The sequence below is a fragment of the Carcharodon carcharias genome, chromosome 34 (genome assembly GCF_017639515.1).
Source record: "Carcharodon carcharias isolate sCarCar2 chromosome 34, sCarCar2.pri, whole genome shotgun sequence".
Classification (NCBI taxonomy): Eukaryota; Metazoa; Chordata; class Chondrichthyes; order Lamniformes; family Lamnidae; genus Carcharodon; species Carcharodon carcharias.
The window spans coordinates 7,326,430-7,334,596 of record NC_054500.1 but is presented as its reverse complement, the minus strand read 5'-3'; positions in this window follow the sequence as shown (position 1 = coordinate 7,334,596).

The following is an 8,167-nucleotide window of genomic DNA, read 5'->3' as shown; positions in this document are numbered from 1 at the left end:
CATTCTGTGCCATGGTTGCACAGGAAACTGAGGGCTTCACAACTACAATTATTCCACTTTGCCCATTCCTCAGTAACTTCAGTTTCACTTGGGTTCTTTGGTGCTTTACTTGGTCAAATGCTGCCTTGATGTCAAGGGCAGTCACTCTCACGTCACTTCCTGAGTTCAGCTTTTTTGTCCTTGTTTGGACCAAGGTTGTAATAAGGTCAGGAGCTGAGTGTTTCTGGCAGAAGCTAACTCGGCATCAGTGAGTAAGTGTCGCTTGACAATACTGTCAACGACACCTCCTTCACTTCGCCAATGATTGAGAGTAGACTGGTGGGGCGGTAATTGGTCGGATTGGATTTGCCCTGCTTTTTGTGGACAGGACATACCTGGGGCAGAACGTGTTGTTTGGCGGGCAGGCACATGCCCGACCTGAACTGGAGTGAAATAGTGCGCGATGATGTTGGGCGAGCATCCCCCACGTCATCGTACACTCTCGTGATCTTTCGGTCAGCGGGCGCGAGAGGCGGCAGCATGCTTGCTGACAACTAAGAGGCCTATTAAGGCCCTTAAGCAATTAATTCATTTGTATTTTTCACTGCCCACTCAACCATTCGGTTGGCAAATGGGCCAGGCGGCCTTTGCATTTTTAACGAAACCTCGCCCACAGGCAGAATGAGGTTTCCAAGGGTTAATAAAAAAAAATGTTTTAATTTTATACATCAGTTTTTACATGTCCCTCTTTCATGTGACTGGGTCACATGCGGAGACATGTCTATATCATTTGTAAATTTTTTATTTTTGTATTTAACATCCGTCAGCTCCCTGAGGCAGCTCTGTGCTCCCCCCTGCGCGTATGCACACTTCAGCGCTCATGCTTCTCCCACTCCCACCCCCACCCCAGCAGTGCTGAGTGTTTCAGCGCGCCTCACACACGGGCTGGCCGTTAATTGACCAGCCGGTGTGCAATCGTGGTCAGGGCCTGATGGTGGGTGGAGGTCCGTTTCGCGGCCGCTCCCGGGCCTTCCCGACGAGGGGATAATCCTGCCTCCCGAGCAATTTTCCACATTGTCCAGTGGATGCCAGCGTTGCGGCTATACTGGCCAGCTTCGCTAGGGGTGTGACTAGCTCCGGAGCACGAGTCTTCAGTGTTATTGCTGGGGTGTTGTCAGGGCTCATAGACTTTGCAGAATCCAGTGTTTTCAGTCTTTTCTTGATATTATGTGGAATGAATCAGATTGACGGAGGACTGACTTCTGTAATGGTGTGGGTCTCGAGAGGAGATTGAGAATCATACAGTATGGGGAGGTCATTCAGCCCATCGTGCCTGTGCTAGCTCACTGAAATAGGGATTCAGTTAGCACCACACCCCTACTCTACCCCCATAGCCCTGCTACTTTACCTTTTCACAAATTAAATCTAACTCCCTTTTGAAAGGCACTACTGAAATTGCTTCCAGAGCCTTTTTTCATTCGTTCATGTGATATGGGTGTCATTGACAAGGCCAGCATTTGTTGCCCATCCCCAATTGTCCTTGAACTGAGTGGTTTACTAGGCCATTTCTGAGATCAGTTAAGAGTCAACCACATTGCTGTTGGTCTGGAGTCAGATGTAGGCCAGACCGAGTAAGGATGGCAGATTTCCTTCCCTAAGGGACATTGATGAACAAGATGGGTTTTTACAACAATCGATGGTAGTTTCGTGGTCACCATCACTGAGAGAAGTAGCTTTTTATTCCAAAATCTGTTAATTGAACGGGATTTGAACCTGTGTACTCAGAGCATTAGCCTGGGCCTCTGGATTACTAGTCTAATGACGTTACCACTACATCACCAATTCCCCTTCTCAGGATATTCCAGAATAACTTGCTGTGTAAAATATTCTCATCTCCCCTCATTTTTTTTCGCAAATTACCTTAAGTCTGTGCCCTCTGCCAGTGAGGAGAGACTCATTCACTCTATCAATACCTATGATAATTTTGAACACCTCGATTAAAACTCCCCTCAACCTTCTCTGCTCTAAGGAAAACAATCCCATCTGCTCTGGTCTCATCACATAACTTGAGCTCCCTCATCCCTGGCATCAGTTTAAAGAATCTCTTTTATCAAAGCCTTGACAAGTTTCCTCTAGTGTGGTGTTCGGAACTGGACACAATGCTGCAGTTGAGGTCTGATCAGTACCTTGTAAAAGTTGACCATAACTTCCTTGGGTTTTTTTGTTTACTCTATTAATAAAGCCAAGGATCCTATATGCTTTTTAACAACTTTATCTGCAACCCGCCATCCTGTCATAACTCTGCCGCGCCGGGAAGACTGAAAGATTGTGGCCAGTCTCTCAGCTTTTTCTATCCTCAGTAACCTAGGATACACCCTATCTGGACTGAGTGACTCTTCTACATTGAGCACAGTCAACCTCTTAAGTACATCCTCCTTAATCTTTTTGCATCCTATCCAACATCACTACTGCCTATTCCTTTACTGTTTGTTGCCAGCATCCTTTCCTCGAGCCCAGACAGAGTCAAGGTACTCATTCAGTATCTTAGTCATGCCCCTACCTCTGCAGGATTTCCTTTTTGGTCCCTAACCCCTAAAATTCCTTTAGCTGCCTTTTAATTTTTATATATTTTTAAAAGACTTTTTGTTCCCTTGAATGTTCCTCCTCCAAGCCCTAAGAGAGTGTCGGTGACCATGGACTTCCATTGGATTGGTCCATGATTATGCTTAGCAAAGTACAGTAGTGGTTTGCTGTTGTCTTCTGCAGTATGGTTGACCATGAAACTCTCGCATCTGGAATAATGTGTGCAGCTTTGACCTCCATATTTAAGAAAGGGTACACTTGCATTGGAGATGCTACACGAAATTGGTCCCTGGGATGACGGGGTTGCCTCATGACGAGAGGCTGAGTAAATTGGGCTTATATTCTCTGGAGTTTGGAAGAGTGAGAGGCGATCTCAATGAAAGACACAAAATCCTGAAGGGGCTTGATAGGATGGACACTGAGAGATTGTTTCCGCTGGTCGGGGAATCGGGGCATAGTCTCAGGATAAGGGGCCGATCATTTAGGACTGAGATGAGGAGAAATTTCTTCACTCAAAGGGTTGTGCATCTTTGGAATTCTCTATACCACAAGATTGTGGACTATTGTTGAATACATTTAAGGCTGGGACAGACAGACATTTGGTCCCTCAGGGAATTAAGGATATGGGGAGCGGGTGGGAAATAGAGTTGAAGCTTATGATCAGCCATGATCGTATTGAATGGTGGAGCAGGCTTAATGGGCCAGGTAGTGTACTCCTGTTCCTGCTTCTTATGTTTCTATGTCCCCATTCTTACCGCCATACTGGAAGGATTTACAGGCTAATTATCAACCTGCCCTGAAGTGAAGCTTCAGGCCCAGAGGTAGGGTTGGTACCACTACACCACAGGACCTCCTCTTTGATATTGCCTCTTCATTTTTTTCATCATGCATTCTCTTTACTAGTCTTATTTCCTTTTCCAGTTTTCCTCTGTACTTTCTATATTCAGCTTTATTCTCAACTGTATCAAAAGCCTGACATTTAGCATAGAGACCTATTTGTCTGTTTCATTTCAATCTCAATTTCTACAGTGATCGAGGCATCTCGAGCTTTGGATGTCCTTCCTATCTGTCTCGCAGGGAAAGATGACCCACTCGGTGCTTCCGGTTGAAGACGGCTGTGACATTTCGCACCCACGGGCTGGGCTCCACCATCATCAAGAAGGGGGATGTTCTGCTGAGCGAGGCACAGAAAGTGAACATATCGCGCCAGATTTTCACGGAGCCACAGAGACACTGGGGACCTTTAAAAATAACGGGCAGGACACAGATCCAGGAATCCCACCCTTATTTCTGACAGATCCAATTTTCGCTGGTGCAGGTGTGGGCACGAGGAACCCGTTTTTGGGAAATTTAAAGGGCGTTGAATTTTGGACATTCTTTCTCCTGAGTGATTTTTTTTAAAAAAAAGTTTACAATATTAATTCGGAGCTGTGAATATGTCATTCTTCAAGAAACCACAGGTCAAGATAGATGTCCAGTGCGGAATACCTTGAGAGGGAAGAGATATTTTGTATATCTAAGTTAACAAAGAATTTCTGTTGCCAGGCTAAAGGCTCTTGCTGATTGGTTAAAAACACGTGACCTAAGAGGAGTATTCCGTGAATATCTTAGTCTTTAAAATCTCTCAGCCTGAATGAGTGTGTGTCCGCCTTAGAGGCAGGCTGCAAGGAAAAGACTCTCTTTCCCTCTCTCTGCCCCACCTTTGTATTAAACCTTCCTCAAAAACATCTCCTCAGAATAATTCATCTGATTTTTTTTTAAAGTTTGCAAAGTTGTGATCAGTAAGAGTCATCAAGGACAGTTTCACCAAAAAATCCATCTGAAGAAACTTCCAGACCCATTGTTACCAGAATTCTGTTAGATCAACAGTGTCGAGATCTCTTTGAGTGTTATCCTTTTAAAAGAAATGTTCCACACTCCAGCCACTGCAGGGGACTATGTTTGTTTTGTCCTGTTTTGTGTTTGTGTGTGAGTATAACGGGGGTTCGAATATCTGTGTTTCTAAAAGGGGAAAATCATTACACTTCTAAACTATGACTTGTATGTTAATCAGTTTATTAACTTCTTTTTAAAAAAGAAGTTTGTTTTATAATAAATCAATTTTTTCGTGTTTACTGAATGAAGCCTGTTTAAAGTCTTTTTATGCAGGGGAACAACAGCATCAAAGGTTAACGATTGGCCAGTTTTATGGGTGAATTAAACATTTAAACTATTGTTACAACCTGTGGGGAAGTGGGGCTAGAATTAACTGCGCACTCCTCCCACCTTGGTCCATAACGAGGGAGTGAACAGGGACGGGATTTGACTCCCACTTGTGGGAAACCCAGCTCAGAAGGACCATTGGAACTCAGTGCTCAGTTCAAACAGATCCCATTTTCTCTGGAGCAAGGGCCTTAAAATGCTTTTGAAGGACAGATAAGGCCTGTAGAACTGTCAAGCTATTTAAATGACCAGCACTTTAAAAATTTACAAACAAAAGGTCTGGGTCGGTCTGTAACAGTTGAAAAAAAAATGTTCTAGCAGTTCTAATATCTGTTTGTTGATATTACCCAAAGTATTATCATTATAGCATTATTAATTCTTGGCTGCTTTCCACAACCTATCATTATTACTGTGGGGTTTCTAAGTTCACAGTTTGATTGACAGCTTAAAGAGGTTATTAAAGGATTTGCTATTTTTGATGTGGGGTTATGAATACAAATATTTATTTTTATAAGGGATTAAGTTCTTTATGAGATTTAAATACCTTGAATGGGCTTTCATGAATGGGAATGTTTGTTAATTATAGTTAAGGTTTTAATAGATATTTAGCTTTTTATTTTATTTCTTCTGTGCCCCCCACAACCCCAGAGTGAAAACTACTCTATTCAGTGCACATTTTTTCCAAGGCGGGTGCAGCAAGCTGGGAAATTTCCCAACTCGAGCTGCCCACCTCGGGAGCAAAAGTCTAGCCCATAATCCCTTATCTTTACGACAGGCTTCTCCAGATCCAGAGGAATCCTTGCTTCAAAACATTAATGTATCAGCTGTGGCTGTCACTGTCATCTCTGAATCATAAGGTTCAAGTCCAGGGCTTGAGCACAAATGTCCAGGCTGACACTCCAGTACAGTACTGAGGGACTGCTGTACTGTCAGAGGTGCTGTCTTTGATGAGATGTTAAACTGTGATCCTGTCTAGCCTCTCAGGTGGATGTAAAAGATCCTGTGCCCCTCAAGCCTGGTCCGCCATTCAATAAGATCATGGCTGATCTGAATGTAACCTCAACCTCACATTCCTGCCTACTCCATATTGCCTTTCACCCCCCTTGTTAATCAAGAATCTACTAACTCGACTTAAAAATATTCAAAGACTCTGCTTCCACCACCTTTTGAGGAAGAGAGATCCAAAGACTCACATTACATTCCTCGCCTTTTAACTCAGCTATACATATATTTACAAGTACAAATTTTTCAAGACGACATAATATTTACACTGTATAAGGAACTTACAAGTTCAGTTTTTCAGATGGTTTCTTGGTCCGTGTGGAATGTCACAGCTCCACAACTTCAGATTCTTTGTCAGGAACCTCCTTTTCTGGAGTTGTCTGAACATCAGGTGCTTCGGTGGACACTTTCAGTTCTGCATCCTCAACTCTTACAGGAACATCAGACATGTCAGTCCTGGGTTGAGTATCTTCAACAGGAAATGCAGACCCGGTCATGATCACGGGTGGAACCAAATCTTGGTGGTTTGTCTCCCTCTTCCTTAAATAGTCCACATGTTTCCATATGATCTACCCTTTCACCTCCACGTGGTAAGATAGAGGTCCAGTCACTGCACTTATTTTACCCAGTAACCACTTTGGTCCTTCTCTGAAGTTCTTAATGTATACTGTCTCTACCACGGTAAATTTCCTCTCAAGACTATGCCAGTCTTGTTTAGTTTTTTTGGCTTCCCTGACTCCTTTCTACCTTCCCCTCTAAATTTGGCATTATTAAGCTCAATCTCGACCTGAGACGTGTGTTTCAATAATAACTTCGCAGGTGTGACACCTGTTGTTGTGGGGGAGGGGTGTGGTCCTATAATGGAAATGAAAGCGTGCTGGCTTGGTTGCTAAGGAATCACCAGTTAGCTTCTTCATACCTGCCTTGAACGTTTGAACCGCCCTTTCGGCCAGTCCATTTGAGGAAGTGTGGTACAGTGAAGTTTTTACATGAGTGATACTGTTGAGGCTGATAAACCATTAAAACTCAGCAATCGTAAATGCGGTGCCTTTATCAGAAATGACTACTTCTGGTAGTCCGTGAAAGGCAAGACTTTGACGTAGCTTCTCAATTATAGTAGTCCATGTTGGTGACTTCACCTCATATATATCCAACCATTTTGATTGGACATCGACAATAAGCAGAAACATTGCTTCCAAGAGAGGTCCCAAATAATCAATGCGTAACCGCATCCAGGGTCTACCTGGCCACTCCCAAGAGTATAATGGAGCTGTTGATGGCAACTTTTGCAGTTGCTGATATTGCACACAATTCTTCACTAAAGTCTCTATTTCACCATCCATCCCAGGCCACCATAGATAGCTGTGTGCTATGGTCTTCATTCAGGAAAATCCTGGATGTGCGCTGTGTAGTTCAACGAAAAGTGGTTCCCTTCCCTTTGGAGGTACTGCCACTCTTGCTCCCCACAATAAGATGCCATTCTGGCTGGTTATTTCATGTCTTCTGTGGAAGTACGATTTCATTTCATCAGATACGGGCTCCTGTGACCAACCATGTAGCAGTTGTTCTCGTACTTGAGATAGGACTGGGTCCCGACTTGCCCAGTCTCTGATCTGTCGAGCACATACTGGTGAGGAATCTAAGAAATTTAACAGTAAAATAGGTTCCTGTGGAACTGGGACGTGCTCATCATTTTCTTGTAAAGGCAAATGACTAAGGGCATTGGTATTTGTGATTTGATTGCCAGGTGTCTGTATGAAAGAATACTTGCATGCTGCCAGTATTAAAGTCCTATTAGTATTTCCGTATCTTCTTTCTACGCGCCTTCTTCTTTCTAGCACAGACTTTAATCTTGGCCTTCTTTTCAACTTCACCATTGACCAGGCTTCTCTCAGATGTAAGCTCAACTTGTCTGAGCTCAATGGTTGAGTCTCCCAGAATTTCATCATCTGCCTGCATCTTAGAAAATTCTGCAGCTTTTGCTTCCAAAGCCTCTTTGGCTTCATTTAGCTGATTCTTCAGCTCTTCTGTCTCTTTTTTGTATTTGTTTGCTGCCTCCTGGAAAATTGAACATTGTTGTGTCTTCCCTGCCAACTCATCCTTCAGTTTATTCAAAGAAGTGCTGAATTCTTTCTGTTTCTCTTCATATTTTTCCAGAGATACAAACTTTGACCTGAGGGAATCCTGTTGTGTGTGAAGGTCTTCCAGCAGGTTTTCTTTTTCCCTTCGAAGGTCGCTCACCTCGTCTTGAACTCTATCATCAAGCAGGGTTTCTTCAAGTTCCTTCTGCTGCTCATCCAGGTTTTGGTTTAAGACAGCCTGCATTTCTTCAGGTTGTTGAGTCCTTGCACACTCCTTTTTCAAAACAGGAACACTTCCAGCTTCCCTTTGGAATCTCAGT